This window comes from Lagenorhynchus albirostris, chromosome 19 (assembly GCF_949774975.1).
Source record: "Lagenorhynchus albirostris chromosome 19, mLagAlb1.1, whole genome shotgun sequence".
Taxonomy (NCBI): domain Eukaryota; kingdom Metazoa; phylum Chordata; class Mammalia; order Artiodactyla; family Delphinidae; genus Lagenorhynchus; species Lagenorhynchus albirostris.
In genome coordinates, this window is record NC_083113.1 from 53,078,990 (window position 1) to 53,101,190 (window position 22,201).

A 22,201-nucleotide genomic window follows, 5' to 3' on the forward strand; every position below is an offset into this window, starting at 1 on the left:
TTCTAAAATATGATTTTAAACATTATTTACATGGTGGCATCAAAAGCTATATAATACGTAAGAAGGCCTTAAGAAATATACATGACCTATATAAAGACAACTGCAATACTGTTTTGAGAGATTTAAAAAGAAATTTGGAACAATGGAGCTTAGGGCTTTATTCCAGGGAGGAAGATCGAAGAAATTAAAGTATCAAAATCTCCCCGAATTAAATTTAAGAATGACGCAATTCCAATCCCTATCCCGATATAAGAAAAGAAAATCTTTTACTATGAGTAATTAAAACAGACCAGCATTATCAATACGAAAATATTTATAATGAATAAAAGGGTATGTTGCTGGGACAAGAAAAGGCAGATCTCTGGAAAAGAATATAGAGATTAAAAACGTGGGGACTTCCCTGGCAGTCCAGTGGTTAAGACTCCGCACTTCCAATGCAGGGGGCACGGGTTCAATCCCTGGTCGGGGAACTAAGATCCCATATGCCACTAGTGTACTTTTATGCGCTATGGTGAGGTACCAGCATAAATGGTCTTTTTTTTTTTAGGTAAATTTGGTATATAATATTATATTAGTTTCAGGTGTACAACATTATAATTCAGTATTTGTATACACTACAAAGTGATCAGCACAGTAAGTCTAGTTGCTACCCATCACAACTGACCCCCCCTTCACCTTTTTCGCCCACCCCCCAACCCCCTTCCCTTTGGATAACTATATAGCAATGTGTTCACTGTATCTATGAGTTTGGTTCTGTTTTATAGTTTTATTCTTTAGATTCCACATATAAGTGAAATTATATGGTATGTCTTTCTACGTCTGACTTATTTCGGTTAGCATAATGCCCTCTAGGTCCATCCATGTTGTCGCAAATGACAAGATTTCATTCTTTTTATGGCTGAATAATATTCCATTGCATATCTATATCTATATCTATATATAGATATAGATACCACATCTTCTTTATCAATTCATCCATCAAGGGACACACGTTATTTCCATATCTTGGCTACTGTAAATAATGCTGCAATAAACAGAGGTGCATATATCTGTCTGAATTAGTGCTTTCGTTTTCTTCAGATAAACACCCAGAAGCAGGATAGCTAGATCACATGGTAGTTCTATTTTTAATTGTTCTGAGGAACCTCCATACTGCTTTCCATAGTGGCTGCGCTAATTTACCTTCCCACCAACAGAGTATGAGGGTTCCCTTTCCTCCACAACCTTTCCAACACTTGTTATTTGTCTTTTTGATAATAGGCATTCTGACAGGTGAGAAATGATATCTCACTGTGGTTTTGATTTGCAACTCCCTGATCTTTAGTGGTGCTGAGCACCTTTTATGTGCCTGTTGGCCATCTGTATATCTTCCTTGGAAAAATGTCTATTCAGAGTCCCTGCCCATTTTTCAATCAAACTGTTTTTTTGTTGTTGTTATGGAATTGTATGAGTTCTTTTTACATTTTAGATATTAGCCCCCTATCGGACATATGATTTGCAAACATCTTTTCCCAATCATAGCTTGCCTTTTAATTCTGTTGATGGGTTTTCCTTCACTGTGCAAAAGCTTTTTAGTTTGATGTAGTCCCATTTGTTTATTTTTGCTTCCTTTGCCATTGCCTTTGGAGTCAGGTCCAAAAAGTTATTGCCAAGAGCAATGTCAAGGCAGTTACCACCTATGTTTTCTTCTAAGAGTTTTATGGCTTCTGGTCTTACATTCAAGCCTTCAGCCTCTTGTTAGTTAACTTCTGTGTACGGTGTGAGATGTGGTCCAGTTTCATTCTTTTGCATGAGGCAGCATAAATGGTCTTTGATATGTACTGTAGGAGTCACCGGCATCAGTGGGGAAAGAAGTTTAGTAAATAAATTGGGTTGTGTCATCTTGTTAGTAACATGGAACAGGATGAATTTAGATCCTCACACAATGTGCCCCAATTAATTCCATACTGATTATATACTGAGAAGAACTAAATTAATATTCCATAAATGATTTCTTAAAGTTCTCCGGGTTTTTATCTCACTGTAGAGGGTGAGCAAAAGGGCAGTGTCAGTCTGGTAACAGAGAATTGTCCTCAAACTGTTGTTACTGTTCTTTCCTTTTGGAAATAGAAAAATTAAAATAAAACAAAAACAAAGCATGCTGTCTACCTTTATGGTCGGGTAGTACGTTTTCATTCAAATGTGCAATGAAGCAGAGATAACTTTGTCATAGTCAGAAGACTGTTTCGATCCCCCTGAGCAAAATAAAATAGTGGGATCAACGTCATATTAGACCTCAATTCTCTAAACTAACTTTTGGGAAGTGAGGCAATGAGAGGCCAGCCCTGGATTCAGATGGAAAAGCCCAGGGCAGATGCTGGATGCTTTCAGGTAGCAAGTACGTGTGGGGCTTGGCACATCAGGGGGAGTGGAGGGCACTGTTAAAAAAATAAAGGCCCTACCAGGAACAGGGGTGGTCTTAGCACCCACCTTGTTGTTTCAGGGATGACCTGGGGACCAACTTAACTCTGAGGACTTCTCCCAACAAAACAAGGAAGTGGAAAGGAGGTCCAGGGGCAAGGCCCATCCCCAGCCACTTCCATCCTAAGGGAGCGAGCACCTGGCCTGGGAGAAGCTGGCCTTGTGCTGAGTGAGGGAGAGGGGGTGTGGAATGGGCAGTGGGTACCACCTCTACATTGTACAGTCAGCCCTTCATATCCGTGGGTTCTGCGTCTGCAGATCCCGCCAACCACAGGACAGACCATACTACTCCATGTTACATGAGACTTGAGCATCTATGGATTTTGGTATCCGTGGGGGTCCTGGAACCAGTCTCCCACAGTTACTGAGGGAAGACTGTGCATCTTTTTACAGAGCCTAATACACAGGCCTCTTTGCCTTTTTATAGGTCTAGTGTCAAGGGCCCTCAGTGCTAAAGCTCACTGCAAGGTGGGCCAGGTGAGGTGTGTGTAAGCTTGCCCGTATCTGACCCCACAACATTCATCCAATCCAAGCTAGCCCGTATTTCACTCTGCATTCATCTGACATTCATCTAATCCCTGGTGGCAGGTTTCTAAGTTTAAAAGTGATGGAAGAAATGACAAAAGACACAAAAAATAGATTTAACTACATAAAAATTATCAAATTATTAAAAAGCAAACATTAAATATTTTCAACAAATCTGACAAGTATCTGAAATCTCTAACATAAAAAGCAAAGAACCTTTAAGCAAAGTACTTCCACCCCAATTAAAAAACAATAGGCATACTGGGGAAAACAGTCTGACATTTCCTCAAAAAGTTAAACATAGAGTTACCATATGACCCACTAATTCTACTCCCAAGTATATACCCAAGGTAAATGAAAACCTACATCTACACGGGTGTTCACAGAGGCATTATTCATGATAGGCAAAAAGTGAAAAACACCCAACTGTCTATCAGTGGAGGGATGGATAAACAAAATGTGCTCTATCCATACAATGGGCTATTAATCGGCAATAAAAAACAATGAAGTTCTGACATAGGCTAAAACATGGATGAACCTTGAAAATATTATGTGAAGTGAAAAATGTCAGACACAAAAACCCACATATCGCATGGTTCCATTTACATGCCATGTCCAGAACAGGCAACTCCAAAGCTGTTGCCTAGGGCTGGGGGTGTGTAGAGGGGAGGGTAGAACAGATGACAGGGTACATGATTTTTCAAAGGAGTTATGAAAAATATTCTAAAATTCATTGTGGTGATGCCTGGCACAACTCTGTAAATATGCTAAAAACCACTGAACTGAATAATTTAAAGGAGTGAATTGTACAGTATGTGAATCCTATCTCAATACAACTGTTACTGGCAAAAGCCAAGGAGAGGAAATTCACAATGGAGGACATTCAAATGGCCAATAAAACATAGAGGGAGATGAAGAAAGGATTTACTGTAAAGTACAGAGAACTATATTCAGTATCTTGTGATAACCTATAATAGAAAAGAATCTGAAAAAAATGTATATAAAAATAACTGAATCACTTTGCCGTATATCTGAAACTAACACAATACTGTAAATCAATTATATTTCAATTTAAAAAAGAAAAAAATAGAGGGGCAGGTTTAACCTCTACTACCAAAGAAGAATAAATTTAAAGTGAAAATCCATTTTTCACCTATAAAGTTACTGAATGCCTTTTAATGATAATACTCAGACTTGACCAATGTTTAGTGAAAACAGTATTCTCCAGTTGGTAATGAGACTTAAAATTGGTATAACCTTTCTAGAAAAAAAAGAATAGTAATAAATATCAAAAGCTTTTAAAAAATAATCGGATCTCGACACAGCCCAGTGAAGTAGGTACTATTCTTATTTAATGCCTTTACGAAGGGAAAAACTGGGGTTTCAAAAGGTACAGAAGTTTTCCAAGACAACACAACTAGTAACTCCATACACATCATATATCTGACTACAGATTCTGAGCTCTACAACATGCAGGAGGCAAAACTGCTCTCTCCGAAAAAGAAGTATAAAAAGCAACAGCACAAAACAAGAGAGTGACGTTTAAAACCTGAACCGGGAATAAAGAAGTACCAGCCATGCAATCTTCACAGGTGTAAATCACGACAAAATATTCAGTAAGTGCTTACTATATACCAGGCACTGTTTTTTACACATATGAACACATTTAATCCTCCCAACCACCCTAAGAAGCAGGTACTATTACTCCCATTTTGAAGATGAGTAAACCAAGGCACAGAGCAGTCTAGAAAACCTTCCAATGGTCACAAAGCTACTTAGTGGCAGAGCTGGGTTGTGACTCTGTGTGGCCCCCAGAACCTGCACATTCCCCCCGACACCACGCTGCCGCTCATACTCTCCCGAAAGAAAGACAGACAGAAGACAATCAACCTTCAACATGGTGGAACTTTACTCAACTATATAACAAATGCATAAATGGATTTTTTTTCTTTCATTCCCCAATTACACCAAGGAATACCCCAAGTATTTTGCATAGCACTTTTCAAAGAACTCTCTGAGCATATCTTCCTTTGGAGAGACTAACTATACTTAGCTGTGTTTCTCAGGGGAGGAGAGCTTCATTTGCTACTTTTCACAGGCGTTTAATGCAACAGGGAAAACACCCGCCCCATTTATTCTGGGGTGGGGCTTTCCTTGCACGGAGATTCCACTCTTCAACAGCATTTACAGAAAACAGAACTGTCGAAAGGAAGGACCATCAGGGGTCATAAGATATGATGAACACCGAATGCAAAATAATTTGGCTTCTCATCATTTCATTCTTGCTCAAGGCATCCCCAAAGACTTTTCATGGTAGATGAGGCCTGAGCCATGGAAGTGGCCTAGGCTACCCTCACGCACCCTGTAAAAGCTCGTGTCTACACAGTCACAGTATGCTAGAGAATGAGATGCTGGTTGGTGTCAAAAAATTCATTCCACCAATATCTATCGAGCGCCTGCTATGTGCCGGGCACCAGAGGGTCTCGAGCTCTCGCTCTCACTATAAGCTAGGAAAAGGAGCTGCAGTTGAAGCTGTCACCAAATGGCACTGAGCTCCTATGGAGCGCCCCTGGTCTGCCCTCTTCTCCTGCGCCACCTTCTCATACCAGGCACATCAGTGAGAATGGCTCCCTTTTCTAGAGCACCTTCCCTATACCCATGCTTTGTGAGTGCCGAGCACCTAACATGAATTAACTCCTTTAGTCTTCCTATCAGTCCGGCAACACCATGGCTACTCTGCCCATTTCATATAAGAGAAAACCAGGATTTAGAGAGGTAGAGCCAATTCCCTCTACTACCACAGTGGTAATGAATGAAGGCCCTGGGCTTAGAACGTGGTCTGGATAGTTTCCTAGTTTATGTCCTTTTCACTAAGTCAAATAACCATGCTGCGGCCCACGAAGGAAGTCAAAGAACATATAAGAGACTCTGGCAACACCCTAAACCTCATTCCCCTCCGTCCCGCCTCCCCATTCATTAGCCATCAGACCTAGCTCCCAAATATCTCTTGAATTTGGCCCACTCAACACTGTCCCCAATGTCAAGGCCTCAAGCATCTCTCGCCTGTGATAACTGATATCCATGCTTCCAGCTTCCTGCTTGAGAGGCAACATAACAACACGAAATCAGGCTGCCTGGGTTCAAACCCTGCCTCCTCTATCTATTAGCTTTTTGTAAATTAGTTTTTCAGCCTCTTGGTGCCTTCGTTTCAATGTCTGTTTAAAAAAAAAAAAAAGGTGCTTGAGAATTTTTTTTAAATGATGCAGATAAAGCACGCATAGGAGCAAATGGAATATAAACATTCATAAATGTTAGCTGTTGTTATCAATATGATTCTCTTACTTACAAAGCCTGTACTATCAAAAGCATAATGCTGACCACCAGTCTCCTACTTTAAAACCTTCAATGGCTCCCTATTACTCCAAACTTCTTAGCACAGAATATGATGGACCTCATCAAGCAAGTACCAAACACCCATTACATCATCTCCCATAATTCCAGCCCATGTGCCTCGGTCATGTCCATAGCCAGTGGCTCCACATTTCAGGAGTAAATGGAAGAAATGGAAGTGTCTTGGTTTTTAAGATCATGCATGTTCAGGGATATGGTCACATTCTAATCAGTTGTAATTTATTACATTAGGTCATTATATGATTGAGCTAATGGGTCAAAAAGTTGTAATACTAGAAAAACATTAGCCCAAGCATAAGCTGAGGGAAGTGATGGGGGAGGCCAACATTTACTGAGCACTTATACGTGCAAGTAACTATACTAAAGCTTAGCAAGCATCATCTCTCAACTAATTCTCAGGCTCTAAAAGATATGTATCTTTTCCCTTAGTCTTGGCATGCTATAAAAGAAGAGCCACTCTATGGACAGCCAAGTTGGTTAGAGAAGGGACTCTGCACATGCTGATATCAGGCTGTCACCATAAACATCAGAAGGAATCCTTCAGCAGAGCTTGGAAGCTCTGGTCATGTCAACACTTCTTGCTGCAGCTCCTTCTACAAATAAGGCAAAACAAAATCGTAGGAAGTATCAACTTCTAGTTCCCTTCATCTCAGCTTGAAAGATCTGAACAGGAACTAATACTTTTACAGGCAGAGTCTTAGCTCAACTCCTAACACCAGACAAATAAACACAGATAAAGACACTGAAAAAAAATCAGACATATTTGCACAGATGAAATTCAGGATACTAAACTGGGGAATCAGATTACTCACTTCCCAGTACAACAGTAATGAAAAACTTCGTAAGACTTTATGCATTATACAATATGCATTCTCAATGACTTTGAGACCATCACATCCATAAAAAGGAAAGAAGAGTTTAAAATAAAATAACTGCAAAGGTATTAAATTAAAAAAGCATTTCTGTATTGTTTATATGATAAAGTACCAGGTTTTATAAAATCAATGTAACTATTTTGCAAAACAAATGGAGTCAGCAAGAGTCACTGCAGAAAACTGAATGAGATAATCAGAAGACTAGCTTATAAAGTTCTCTGAGAATTAAGGAGGAAGAACAAATGAGCAAAATGTTAGAAATATTCAGGGTAATATCCAAAAAAACTACAATATATTAACCAATGTTACATAATTAAGGAAGAAAGTAATAACCAATAACATAATTTTGAAGGACTTCACTATGTATCAAAAGACCTGGTACCAACCTATATTAATGAAAACTGCATACTAGATATATACTTCTGAAATGCATTAATTTAAAAGATAAAGAACAAATCTTACAAGAACCACATAAGAAAGTTATTAAGTTTTTAATCATGTTAGCATCAGACTTCTCCTCCACACCATGATTTTCAAAAAAAAAACAAAACAAATGTGCAACCAAATCTTCACAACCAGCCAAGCTAAATACTGTTCATGTGGAAGGACAAAAAAACCTCACATTTTCCAACTTCAGATCTGCAAGTTGGAAAGTACATCACCCATACATTTGTTCTTCCTGAGCAAAAACAAACATACAAAAGAATTATACCACTGACCAAAACGTGTATCAAAATGATAAATTTTAAAATGAGGCAGATGTGCCATCAAATAATTCATACACCCAAAGAAAAGTAAAATGTAGATTTGCTGTCTAATTCTTAACAATGTAACTATATAAAGGATGTTTATCTTTCCTTAAATAAGACAGTATTTAAAAACCTATAAAAACAAATATAAAATACTTGGTTATTCCAACAAAAACTGGGAAAAAGTTTTACACACTAGACACCACTAAAAACTCTGCTTCCTTTTTGACAAAGAAAACTAGAGGAACAAGAGAATTAAGAAGGTATTGACTAATTATCCAGACAAGAACTGGGAGAAAATGTAAAATCAGGGAATTGATCTAGAATTGGGGCCATAGGAGGGCATTTACTGAGCCAGAAGAGTCAGCTAAGAGGATCACAAAAGTTGGATCTACTGAGAATTCGTACTGGAACGCTGAAGTTCTGCCCTCTAGGACTAGGGTAAACAGTAAGTAAACTAGCCTATAAAGACCACCGGCAAGGGACTTCCCTGGGGGCGCAGTGGTTAACAATACACCTGCCAATGCAGGGGACAAGGGTTCGAGCCCTGGTCTGGGAAGATCCCACATGCCGCGGAGCAACTAAGCCTGTGTGCCACAACTACGGAGCCCATGCCCCACAACAACAGAAGCCACAACAATGAGAAGCCTGCGCACCGCAACACCGGAGAGCCCCTGCTCTCTGCAACTAGAGAAAGCCCGTGTGCAGCAACGAAGACCCAACACAGCCGAAACTTAATTATTTAATTAATTAATCTTTAAGAAAAAGACCACTGCCAAGATTTCATTGGCTGGTCAAGAAAATCTCCACCCCTGTTCAAGATGAGCCTATCTTTCCCCAGTGTCTGACAAAAGCAGATGAATATCAAATACAGAGAAAGTACAATCATTCAAGGCCTCAGTTTAGTTACACACAGATTTTTTCCCCAAATACAATTCCAAGAACAAAAGCAAATATAAACAGATACAAGAGGAGAGAAGACAATTTTAATGAGAAATGGCAGAAATACCAGATAGTACAAACAGGGGCTCCAGATGTTAGAATGTCAAAGACTTTAAAATAACTATGTTTAGTACGTTCAAGAAGCTAAAAGACAATATAGAAATTTTCAACAAAGAAATGGAAACTGAAAAGTAACACAGCAGATTTCTAGAACAACAACAACAAAAAATTAAAGCCTCAGAGGAAGAATTTTAAGACAAACTAGACACAGATGATTAAATGATTAGTGAATTGGAAGGTGAATTGGAATATAACAAGAATGAAACCGAAAAAGTGATTAAGAGACAGGCTACAGGGAAAGACTTTAACATGCATTCAGAAGGAAGAGAAAGGGCAGGGTGATAGAGAAAAGGGCTAAGCATTCCCCTAAATTGATGAAAAACATCAATTCCATAAATTCAAGTAGCCCAATAAACATGCCAGCCACAAAAAAATGGAATGGCATCTTTAATCCCTGGAAGGAAATCACTGCAGCCTGAGAATTATTTACTCAATGAATAACTATCCTTCAAGAATGAATGTGGAGAGAGCTGAAGCAAGAACTACAATCCTGCAGCCTGTGGAACAAAAACCACATTCACAGAAAGACAGACAAAATGAAAAGGCAGAGGACTATGTACCAGATGAAGGAACAAGATAAAACCCCAGAAAAACAACTAAATGAAGTGGAGATAGGCAACCTTCCAGAAAAAGAATTCAGAATAATGATAGTGAAGATGATCCAGGACCTTGGAAAAAGAATGGAGGCAAAGATCAAGAAGATGCAAGAAATGTTTAACAAAGACCTAGAAGAATTAAAGAACAAACAAACAGAGATGAACAATACAATAGCTGAAATGAAAACTACACTAAAAGGAATCAATAGCAGAATAACTGAGGCAGAAGAACGGATAAGCGATCTGGAAGACAGAATGGTGGAATTCACTGCCATGGAACAGAATAAAGAAAAAAGAATGAAAGGAAATGAAGACTGCCTAAGAGACCTCTGGGACAACATTAAACGCACCAACATTCGCATTATAGAGACCCCAGAAGGAGAAGAGAGAGAGAAAGGACCAGAGAAAATATCTGAAGAGATTATAGTCGAAAATTTCCCTAACATGGGAGAGGAAATAGCCACCCAAGTCCAGGAAGTGCAGAGAGCCCCAGGCAGGATAAACCCAAGGATAAACACGCTGAGACACATAGTAACCAAATTGACAAAAATAAAAGACAAAGAAAAATTATTAAAAGCAGCAAGGGAAAAACAGCAAACAATATAAAAGGGAACTCCCATAAGGTTAACAGCTGATTTCTCAGCAGAAGCTCTACAAGCCAGAAGGGAGTGGCATGATATATTTAAAGTGATGAAAGGGAAGAACCTACAGCCAAGATTACTCTACCTGGCAAGGATCTCATTCAGATTTGACAGAGAAATCAAAAGCTTTACAGACAAGCAAAAGCTAAGGGAATTCAGCACCAGCAAACCAGCTCTACAACAAATGCTAAAGGAACTTCTCTAAGTGGGAAACACAAGAGAAGAAAAGGATCTACAAAAACAAACAAAAAACAATTAAGAAAATGGTAATAGGAACATACATATCAATAATTACCTTAAATGTGAATGGATTAAATGCTCCAACCAAAGACACAGGCTCACTGAATGGATACAGAAACAAGACCCATATATATGCTGTCTACAAGAGACCCACTTCAGACCTAAGAACACATACAGACTGAAAGTGAGGGGATGGAAAAAGATATTCCATACAAATGGAAACCAAAAGAAAGCTGGAGCAGCGATACTCATTTCAGATAAAACAGACTTTAAAATAAAGAATGTTATAACAGACAAGGAAGGACACTACATAATGATCAAGGGATCAATCCGAGAAGAAGATATAACAATTATAAATATATATGCACCCAACACAGGAGCACCTCAATACATAAGGCAACTGCTAACAGCTATAAAAGAGGAAATTGACAGTAACACAATAATAGTGGGGGGACTTTAACACCTCACTTACACCAATGGACAGATCATCCAGACAGGAAATTAAAAAGGAAACACAAGCTTTAAATGACACAATAGACCAGATAGATTTAATTGATATTTATAGGACATTCCATCTAAAAACAGCAGATTACACTTTCTTCTCAAGTGCCCATGGAACATTCTCCAGGATAAATCACATCTTGGGTTACAAATCAAGCCTCAGTAAATTTAAGAAAACTGAAATCACATCAAGCATCTTTTCCAACCACAACGCTATAAGATTAGAAATAAATGACAGGGAGAAAAAGAGAATGAATGTGAACACCATGCCCCAAAATAAATTCAAAACGAATTAAAGACCCGAATGCAAGACCTAGAGCCATAAAACTCCTAGAATAAAACGTAAGTAGTATGTTCTTTGACACTGCACTTTTTTGTCTTTTCTTTTTTTGGATATGTCTCCTCAGGTCCTCAGGCAAGGGAAACAAAAGCAAAAATAAACAAATGGGACTACATCAAACTAAAAAGATTCTGCACAGTGAAGGAAACCAACAAAAAAATGAAAAGGCCACCTACTGAATGGGAGAAGATATTTGCCAATGATACATCTGATAAGCGGTTAATATCCAAAATATACAAAAAAACTCATACAACGCAACATCAAAAAAACAAACAACCCAATTAAAAAATGGGCAGAGGACCTGAATAGGCATTTTTCCAAAGAAGACATTACAGATGGCTAAAAAGCACATGAAAAGATGCTCAACATCACTAATCATCAGGGAAATGCAAATCAAAACCACAGTGAACATCACCTCACACCTGGCAGAATGGCTATTATCAAAAATACAATAAATAGGGGCTTCACTGGTGGCGCAGTGGTTGGGATTCCGCCTGCCGATGCAGGGGACACAGGTTCATGCCCCAGTCCGGGAAGATCCCACATGCCGCAGAGCAACTAGGCCTGTGAGCCGTGGCCACTGAGCCTGTGCGTCTGGAGCCTGTGCTCCGCAACGGGAGAGGCCACAACAGTGAGAGGCCCGTGTACCGCAAAAAAAAAAAAAAAAAAAAAAAAAAGACAATAAATAACGTGTTGGTAAGGATGTGGAGAAAAGGAAACCCTTGTGCACTGTTGGTGAGAATGTAAATTAGTACAGTCACTATGGAAAACAGTATGGAGACGCCTCAAAAAATAAAAAATAAAACTACCAATCCAGCAATTCCAGTCGTGGGTATTTAACCAAAGAAAATAAAAACACTAATTAGAAAAGATATATGCACCCCCACGTTCACTGCAACAATAATTACAATAGCCAAGATATGGAAGCAACCCAAGTACCCATCAACAGATGAATGGAAAAAGAAGATGGAATATTACCCAGTCATAAAAAAGAATGAAATTTTGTCATTTGCAACAACACAGATGGACCTAGAGGGTAATATGCTAAGTGAAATAAGTTAGACAAAGAAAGACAAATACTGTATGATTTTACTTATATGTGGAATCTAAAAAACAAAACAAATGAACAAACATAACAAAACAGAAACAGAGTCATAGATACAGAGAACAAACAGGTGGTTGCCAGAGGGGAGAAGGGTGAGAAGAGGAGAGAAATAGGTGAGGGAGATTAAAAGGCACAAATTTCCTGTCGCAAAAAAAAAAAATGAATCATGGGTATGAAATGTACAGTGTGCAGAATATAGTCAATAATTATGTAATATCTTTGTTTGTGACAGACTATAACCAGACTTACGGTGATCATTTTGAAATGTATTGAAATATCCACTCACTATGTTGTGTAACAGGAACTAAAACAGTGTTGCAGGTTAATTACACTTCAAACACAACCAAACAAACCTATAGGAAAAGAAATCAGATTTGTGGTTACCAGAGGCAGAGGGAGGGAAGGACTGTCAAAAGGTACAAACTTCCAGTTAAAAGATAAATAAGTACTAGGGATATAATGTACATGATAAAGATAATTAACGCTGCTGTATGTTATACATTAAAGTTGTTAAGAAAGTAAATCCTAAGAGTTCTCATCACAAACAAAAACAATTTTTTTTCTATTTCTTTAATTTTGTATCTATATGAGATGATGGATGTTCACTAAACTTATTGTGGTAATCAGTTCATGATGTATGTAGGTCAAATCACTATGCTGGACACCTTAAACTTATACAGTGCAGTATGCCAATTATACCTCAATAAAACTGGAAGAAAAAAAAGAATGTGTGTGAAATAAAGATTTTTTAGCCAAAGAAAAATGAAGAGAATTTGCTTCTCACTAAAGGAAATAATAAAGAGTGTTCTTGAGAAAATTATCTCAGATGAAGGTTGGAAATGGAAGGAGGAATAAAGAGCCCCAAAAATGGGAAATAAGGGAAAGTCAAAATAATAATAACAATGTCCTATGTGGTTGAAAACGTACATAAATAAAACACGAAAAAACAATAGCACCTAAGACAAAAGAGCATAAATTGGAGCAAAAAGACTTCTAAGGCCTCTGTATCATCTGGGAAGAGGGTAAAAAGCCAACTGATGTTAGAATTTAAGTCAAGTGTGTATGTTAATCTCTAGAATAACCACTAAAAGAAAAGGAAAAAAAATAGAGGAAAAATGGGATAATAAAATTTTCTTAATCAATAAAAATACAAGAAAGAAGATAAAGAGTAATGCAGAACAGGTAAGACAAAGAAAAAGCACAGTAAATGGTAGTTTTTAAACCCAAATACATGCATAATTACATTAGATATAAATGGTCGAAATACTCCAATTAAAACGTAAGGGTTATCAGATTGGATTTTTTTAAAAAACCTAACTATACGCCATATGCAAAGACACATATAAAACATAATGGATACAGAAAAGTTGAAAGTATAATGATGGAAAAAGAAATGCCATGCAAACATTATTGAAAGAATATAATGTGTCTCTACTAAGAGCAGACAAGTATTCTTTAAAGCAAAACACTTTACCAGAGTTTAAAAATGATTCTTTTATAATGGTAAAAGGTTTAACTTCCCAGAAATATATAAAAATTATAAATCTGTATGCACCAAATATCATAAACTCAAAATACATAATGTAAAAATTTATAAAACTATATCAAAATATAAAATACAAAAATGAAAAAATTACAAGGAGAAACAGACATATCTACAGTCAAAACAGATTTTTATAACTCCTCTCAATAACTGATAGAACAAGCAGACCAAACACTGAGCAAGGACAAATGTTTTAATATACAAATAACACTGACATAAAGGATGTACATAGGATGTGCTATCCAAAAACTGCAGAGTACAACTGTTTTAACACACGTGAAACACAGAGTAGCCACATACTAGGTGATAAGGCAAGTATCAACACATTTTAAAGTGTCAATTATCAGGGCTTCCCTGGTGGCGCAGTGGTTGAGAGTCCACCTGCCAATGCAGGGGACACAGGTTCGTGCCCTGGTCCAGGAAGATCCCACATGCCGTGGAGCCGCTGGGCCCGTGAGCCATGGCTGCTGAGCCTGCGCATCCGGAGCCTGTGCTCCACAATGGGAGAGGTCACAACAGTGAGAGGCCCGTGTACCGCAAAAAAATAAAAATAAATAAAAAAATAAAGTGTCAATATCAGAATGTGTTCTCTAACAAAACAATTAATCCAAAACTCTATAGAACAAAGATAACTAGAAAAATCAAGTTTGGAAATTAACAAATATACTTCTAAAGCAAAATGGAAATTAGAAAATGTTTTAAACTCAACAATAATGAAAATATTACATATTAAAACCTGAGGGATACGGCTAAAGCAGTACTTAAATTAAAATGTACAACCTTAATCAATATACTTGGGGGAAAAGGCAGGGTGAACGTTAATGAACTAAAAACAACTATGTCAGAGTTTGTTTTTTGTTTTTTTTTTTTGCGGTACGCGGGCCTCTCACTGTTGTGGCCTCTCCCATTGCGGAGCACAGGCTCCGGACGTGCAGGCTCAGCGGCCATGGCTCACGGGCCTAGCCGCTCCACAGCATGTGGGATCTTCCCGGACCGGGGCACGAACCCGTGTCCCCTGCATCGGCAGGTGGACTCTCAACCACTGCGCCACCAGGGAAGCCCCAAGAATTTTTTTAACAAAAAGGAAAACAAACACAGAAAAAGTAGAAGGATGAAAATAATAAAGATAAAAGCAGAAATAAATGAAATAGAAAAAAAAAACAATAGAAAAATCTACAAAGCTAAGAGTTAGCCAAAACACTTTTAAAAAATTAAACCACTAACAATTATTACTAGGGAAAAAGGAGCAAGAGGATAAATATAAGCATTCTCAGGAATGAAAAAAGGAAAATCACCATACAGCTTAAATAGGTAAAAGAATATTAAGAACAAACTTCATGTACATGGAGGTCTCTTGGTGCTGACAGTGTTCTATGATATGAAGACCTGGTGATAATGAGACAGGTACTTACTCTATAATTCATTAAGGTGAATATTTATAATTTTGGCAATAAATAAGTAAACATATAAGAGAATGGATAAAATATATAAGGAAAATAGAAACAGAAAGCAAAAGTGGCCAAGGCAAAGCAAAATTAATTCAACTGATATTAACTGCATGTTTACTATGAATCTCTCACTACACTAGGGGTCTGGACTACACAACAGTGAGACAATATACTTCCTTCTCTCGTGAGCCTTAGAGGAGTCAGACATTAACCAATTAGTCATGCAAATAAGTTCCAAACCATAACAAGTCCTATGAAAAAAATAAAAACAAGATATTAGAATAGAAAACAGGGAAACCTAATCTGTATTAGATGTCAAGGAAGACTTCTTATAGGAAGAGACATTGAAAAAAAGTCAGAAAATGAATATGAATTAATAAGTGTAGCAGGAGGACAGCATTCCAGGAAAAGATAGAAGAGTATTTTGAATAGTTCATTTCAATGAAACATGGTACATTCAAAGTCAGAAGGAAGGCCAGAATGAACAAAAGCACAAAAAATAAAGGTAAGAGTAGTAAGATAGGCAGGGGCCACAACAGGAAGGATAAGGAGCATAGCAGCTAGCGGAATTTATCAGAATATTTTTAAAAAATCATCAGCAAGGGGCTTCCCTGGTGGCACAGTGGTTGAGAGTCCACCTGCCGATGCAGGGGACACGGGTTTGTGCCCCGGTCCAGGAAGGTCCCACATGCCGCGGAGTGGCTGGGCCCGTGAGCCATGGCCGCTGGGCCTGCGCGTCCGGAGCCTGTGCTCCGCAACAGGAGAGGCCACAACAGTGAGAGGCCCGCGTACCGCAAAAAAAAAAACCCAAAAAAATAGGAGAGAGGAAATAAAGAGCAGCTAAGTCGCTTACCTTCTTCAAGAGGGAAGCTCTAACAACTGTTTAACTCTAGACATTAGCATAAAGAATAGTATCAAATTTGTTAAAAAATTAAGGACAACCATTACAAAAATAAGAAGCATATATAAAAATACCAGAATACTAAAAGAAAAAAAAGTCACAAAATAATCAATCCCAAGAAAAGCAAGTAAAGGAAAACAACAAAGCATGATAAATAGAAAATATAACATATGATTTCATAAATAATTTCAAATGTATCAGTATTCATAATAAATATTATCTATATACATTAACATGGAAACCTATTCAATACGTCTACAAGAAGACCTTGAGACTTCAAACTAGCTCTCATCTTATGAAAAACCATTAAGGATCTAAGGAATTTACTTGATATAATTAATCAGCTTTATTTAATAGGTATATATCTTAACTATCTATATATACTTATTCATATAATACAGATACCACATTTTGTGCTCTCTAGAGGCTTTGCAATTTCAAGTATCAATAAAATATTGATCAGACATTAAGTCACAAAAAATTCAGTAACACTGCAAAAAGCAGTTAAATATACATCTTGATCTCTGACCACAATGAATAGAAAACTTGAAGTTAGAAACAACAAAGAGAATAAAAAAATAATATTTATTTTAAAATCAGAACAGAGACACATACCCTGATTTTCTTGTTCTACAAAATGCTAAGTAAGAAGCTTTTGTGAATTGTTAGAGAAAATCCTAAAATGGATTTTTATCAGGTGAGTTTATAGGTCTTTATGAAAGTATGGAAAAACATCAATAACAACATGAAACCACCACAACAAGCAAGTCCTTCACACCAATCTCTTTTCTTCCTTTAATAGGATTCGAAAATTGTACATAAGAAAAATTACACAGATGTACAGTATCTTAAAAGCAACAAAGCATTTGACAAAAATTTCCCTATCATTTAGAAAAAGACCATAAAATGTCAATAACACAAGGGTAATGTAAAAAAAAACAGTGAACTAATAAGGATCTCCAAACATTGTCTCCTCCGTAACAGCAATAAGAAAACTGGCAAATATTGTCAGTACCAGCTTTTTAAAAACTCTGGAAATTAACCAAAGGCTTCCAGCAATCGGTTGTGGGGTGAGGGGATTTATTCAACAAAAATATCTGAATCTCAGTAAGAACAGCAAGTTTTGTGATGTTTTAACTTGCCCCATTTCATGCTTGGTACTCACTTGTCCAACACACTTCTCTATGTTACCTATGCTAAAGCCCAGAAATAAAAAGCCCACACAAGCTGGAGAGAACACTCAATCAGGTTTTCAAAATAATTTCAATAGGCTAAAGTGGCAAGGTGCAAATTTAACAGAAATCACTGTACCCGTTTAGGTTAGAAAATCAAAAGAAAAGTATGTGCTAGAACAGGCTCCAGATACAATACTGGGAACTGTTTGTGTGAAAAGAAATCTAGGAGGTTTTAATTGCCTTTAAGATTCATATGACCCAACCAAATAACAAAACGGCTTTTGTAAAATGCCCACTCTGTTCTATCAAGAAAATATAATGATTATAAACATATGTGCATTTAACAATATAGCCCCAATATACGAAGCAAAAATTGACAGAATGGAAGGGAGAAATATACAGTTCTACTATAATTGGAGACTTGAATATTCCACATTCAATAATGAGCAGAACAACCAGACAGATCAATAAGAGAACAGATGATGTGAAGAATACTATAAACCAATTCCACCTAACACACATATAGAGGATACTCAACAACAGCAGAATATACATTGTTCTCAAGTGCACACAGCATGTTCTCCAGGACGGACCACATGCTAGGCCAGAAAACAAGTTTTACTAAATTTTAAAAGACTGAAATCACACAGAGTATCTTTTCTGACCACAATAGAATAAAATGAGAAATCAATAGTAGAATGAAAATGGGAAAACTCACAATTATGTGAAAATCAAACAGCACTCACTTAAACAACCAGGGGGTCAAAGACAAAAAAAATCACAAGGAAAATTAGAAAATATTACAAAAGGAAAACATATCAAAACGTAACGGATGCAGTGAAAGCAGTGTTCAAAGAGAAATTTATGGCTATAAACACATTTTAAAAGAATAAAGATTACAAATCAATAACCTAACTGTATAACTTAAAGAACTAAAAAGGGAAAAGCAAACTAAGCCCATGCTAGCAGAAGGTAGGAAATAAAAAAAATCAGAGTTGAGATAAACAAAATAGAGACCAGAAAAACAACAGAGAAAATCAATGAAACTAAAAGTTGGTTCTTTGAAAAGATCAACAAAGTTGAGAAACCTTTAAATACACTGACAAAGAGAAAAAGAGAGAAGACCCAAACTGGTAAAATAAATGAAAGAGACAACATTACTACAGACCTTAAAGAAATAAAAAGAATTATAAGAGAATATTCTGAACAAATAGCATTGTTCATGTACGTTATCCAGTTTGTTGGATACCTACATTGACAAACTGGATAACCTTCATGAAATGGAAAAACTCCTAGCAACACACAAACTACCCAAAACTAACTCAAGAAATAATAGAAAATCTGAATAGACCTATAACAAGTAAGGAAATTGAATCAATAAACAAAAACTTCCCAACAAAGAAAAGGCCAGGACCAGATGGCTTCACTGGTGAATTCTAACAAACATTTAAAGAGAAATTAATACCAATACTTCTCAAATTCTTCCCCCTCTCAAAAAAAACTGAAGAGGAGGGAATAAATACCTCTTAATTCATTTTATGATGTAAACATTACCCTGACACCAAAGCCAGACAAAGATTACAAGAAAAGAAAACTACAGGCTAATATCTCTTATGAATATAGATGCAAAAATCCTCAACCAAATACTAGCAAACCAAATCCAGAAGCATATAAAAAGGATCATACATCGTGACCAAGTGGGATTTATCCAAGGAATGCACGGGTGGTCCAACGTATAAAAATCAATAAATGTAATACATTAACAGAATGAAGAAAAAAATACATGATCATCTCAGCTGACACACAAAAGTCATTCGATAAAATCCAACACTCCTTCATAATAAAAATGTCAGAAAATCAGGAACAGGAAACTTTCCAACATGGTAAAGCGCATTTATGAAAAATACACAGCCAATATCATATTCAGTAATGAAATATTGAAACTATTTCCTAAGATAAGGAACAAAACAACAATGCCCACTTTCTCCGCTTCTTTTCAACAAAGTACTAGAAGTTCTACCCTAAGTATGAAACCAAAACCACAGGCAACAAAAGGAAAAATAGATTCTTCATTAAAATTACTACTTTTGTGCATCCAAAGACACTGACAAGAGACTGAAAAGACAGCCCATAGAAAGCAAGAAAATATTTTCAAATTATATATCTGATAGGGGTTTAATATCCAGAATATATAAAGAACTCCTATAACTCAACAACAAAAAGACAAACGATCCAATTTTAAAATGAGCAAAAGACTTAAACAGACATTTCTCCAAAGAAGATATACAAATGCCAACAAGCACATGAAAAGATGTTCAATGCCATTAGTCATTTAAGGAAATGCAAATCAAAACCACAGTGAGATAGCATTTCTTAACTACAAAGATGTCTACAATTTCTTTTTACAAGTAAAGCAACAAGTACAAGTAAAGATGCAGAGAAATCGTAACCCTCAATACACTGCTGGTGAGAATGCAAGACAGTGTAGATGTAGTGAACAACAGTTAGGCAGTTTCTCAAAAAGTTAAAGAATTACAATATAACCTAGCAATTCCACTCTTGGCTATAGAACCAAAAGGACTGAAAAAAAAGAACTCAAACAGGTACTTGTAAGCCAAGCTCATAGCAGCATTATTCATACTAGCCAAAAGATGGAAACAATCCAAGTGTCCATCAACAGATGAAGGGATAAAAACATGTGGTATACATGAAATACTACAGAATATTATTCAGCCACAAAAATGAAATTCTGACTACACGCCACCACCTGAATAAGCCTGGACAATACTACAGGAAGAAAAAACATCCAGACAGAAAAGGCCGTGTACTCCATGGTTCCATTCATATGAAATATCCAAAATGGCAAATCCATAAAGACAGCAGATTAGTGGTTGCCTGGCTAGGGAAATGGCGAATGAGCACTTAACAGGTATAGGGTTTCCTCCTGGGGTGATAAAAAAAATGTTCTGGGGACTTCCCTGGCGGTCCAGTGGCTAAGACTCTGTGCTTCCACTACAAGGGGCACGGGTTTGATCCCTGGTTGGGGAACTAAGATCCCACATGCCACGTGGTGCAGCCAAAAAACAAAAATAATAATAATAACAATAGCAACATAGCAGGATCACAGGACCCTTGATCCAGTGCTCCATTCATGAAGGCCAGCTTCCTTTACAACAAAACATGTTCTGGAGCAAGGCAGTGGTGATGGTTGCACAACAGTGTGAAAATACTAAATGCTGCTGAACTGTATATTTAAAATTGTTAAATGGCAAATTTTATGTAATCTAGGTGATCCTTAAACAACACAGGTTTAAACTGCACATGTCTACTTACTTATACATGGATTTTCTTCAACAGTAAATACTACAGTACTATACAATCTGAGGTTGGTTGAATCCACAGATGTGGAACCACGGATATGGAAGAACCACAGAAAGAGAGGGCCAACTCTAAGTTACACATGGATTTTCAACTGTGTGGAGGGTCAGTGCCTCTAACTGTAGCATCTTTCAAGGGTCAAATATATATATTTGACAATTTTTAAAAATAGTAAAAAAATATATATGTAAAACTTGGACATCCAAAAAAAGCTAGTAAATCCTTCAATACACTTATTTTACTGTTTTTCTCTTTTCTACTTTATTAATGTTTTTATTTACACTTATTCCTTCTTTATTGTTTCCCTTTATTCATTTTGTTGTTCTTTTTCTAACTTTTTGAAATGAATACTGACTTTATTCTTTTCTGTTTTTAATGTATGTGTTTAAGGTTAAAAATGTTCCTCTAAGCACCCATTGTACAGAAGTTTTATGAATATTGTTTTCATTCATGTTATTTTTTAAATATTCTGCAATTCAGGTTCTGGTTTTCCTTAAGACTAAATTAATAAAAAGTCCACTGTCCAAATTACAAGAAGTGGCCTTTACTGATGAAACCAAGAATTATTCTAGGTAATACATTTAAAGTAGAGTGCTAAATAGACTAGATATATCCAGGAGAGAACAACCAGGAAGGTAAAGGATTGGGAAACACATCCAATAAGAGCAGGAAAAAAAATACAGTGATGCTTACTCTGGAGGAGAAAACAGCCCTAATTTCTAGTAGCCCAGACCTTTCTGGAATACTTGGAAGACTTCCACAAGCACCTTTTATGCTCTAGGTGCTGGAGATACACCACTGAACCAGATGTGACCCTGCCTCCAAGAAGACAGTCCTTAAATAAGTACAAAAATAAACGACTGTTCCCTTTTCTCCACACCCACTCTTGCACCGCTGGTGGGAATGTGAATTGGTTCAGCTACTATGGAGAATAGTATGGAGGTTCCTTAAAAAACTACAAATAGAACTACCATATGACCCAGCAATCCCATTACTGGGCATATACCCTGAGAAAACCAAAATTCAAAAAGAGTCATGTACCAAAATGTTCATTGCAGCTCTATTTACAATAGCCCTGAGATGGAAACAACCTCAGTGTCCATCATCGGATGAATGGATAAAGAAGATGTGGCACATATATACAATGGAATATTACTCAGCCATAAAAAGAAACGAAATTGAGCTATTTGTAATGAGGTGGATAGACCTAGAGTCTGTCATACAGAGTGAAGTAAGTCAGAAAGAGAAAGA

General features: G+C 36.9%; 1 protein-coding gene across 1 annotated transcript in view; it reads right to left on the reverse strand.

Annotated features, from left to right (window-relative positions):
* Positions 1-22,201, reverse strand: part of CDYL2 (chromodomain Y like 2) — a 182,393-nt gene that overhangs the window by 141,839 nt on the left and 18,353 nt on the right. The window lies entirely within an intron of this gene.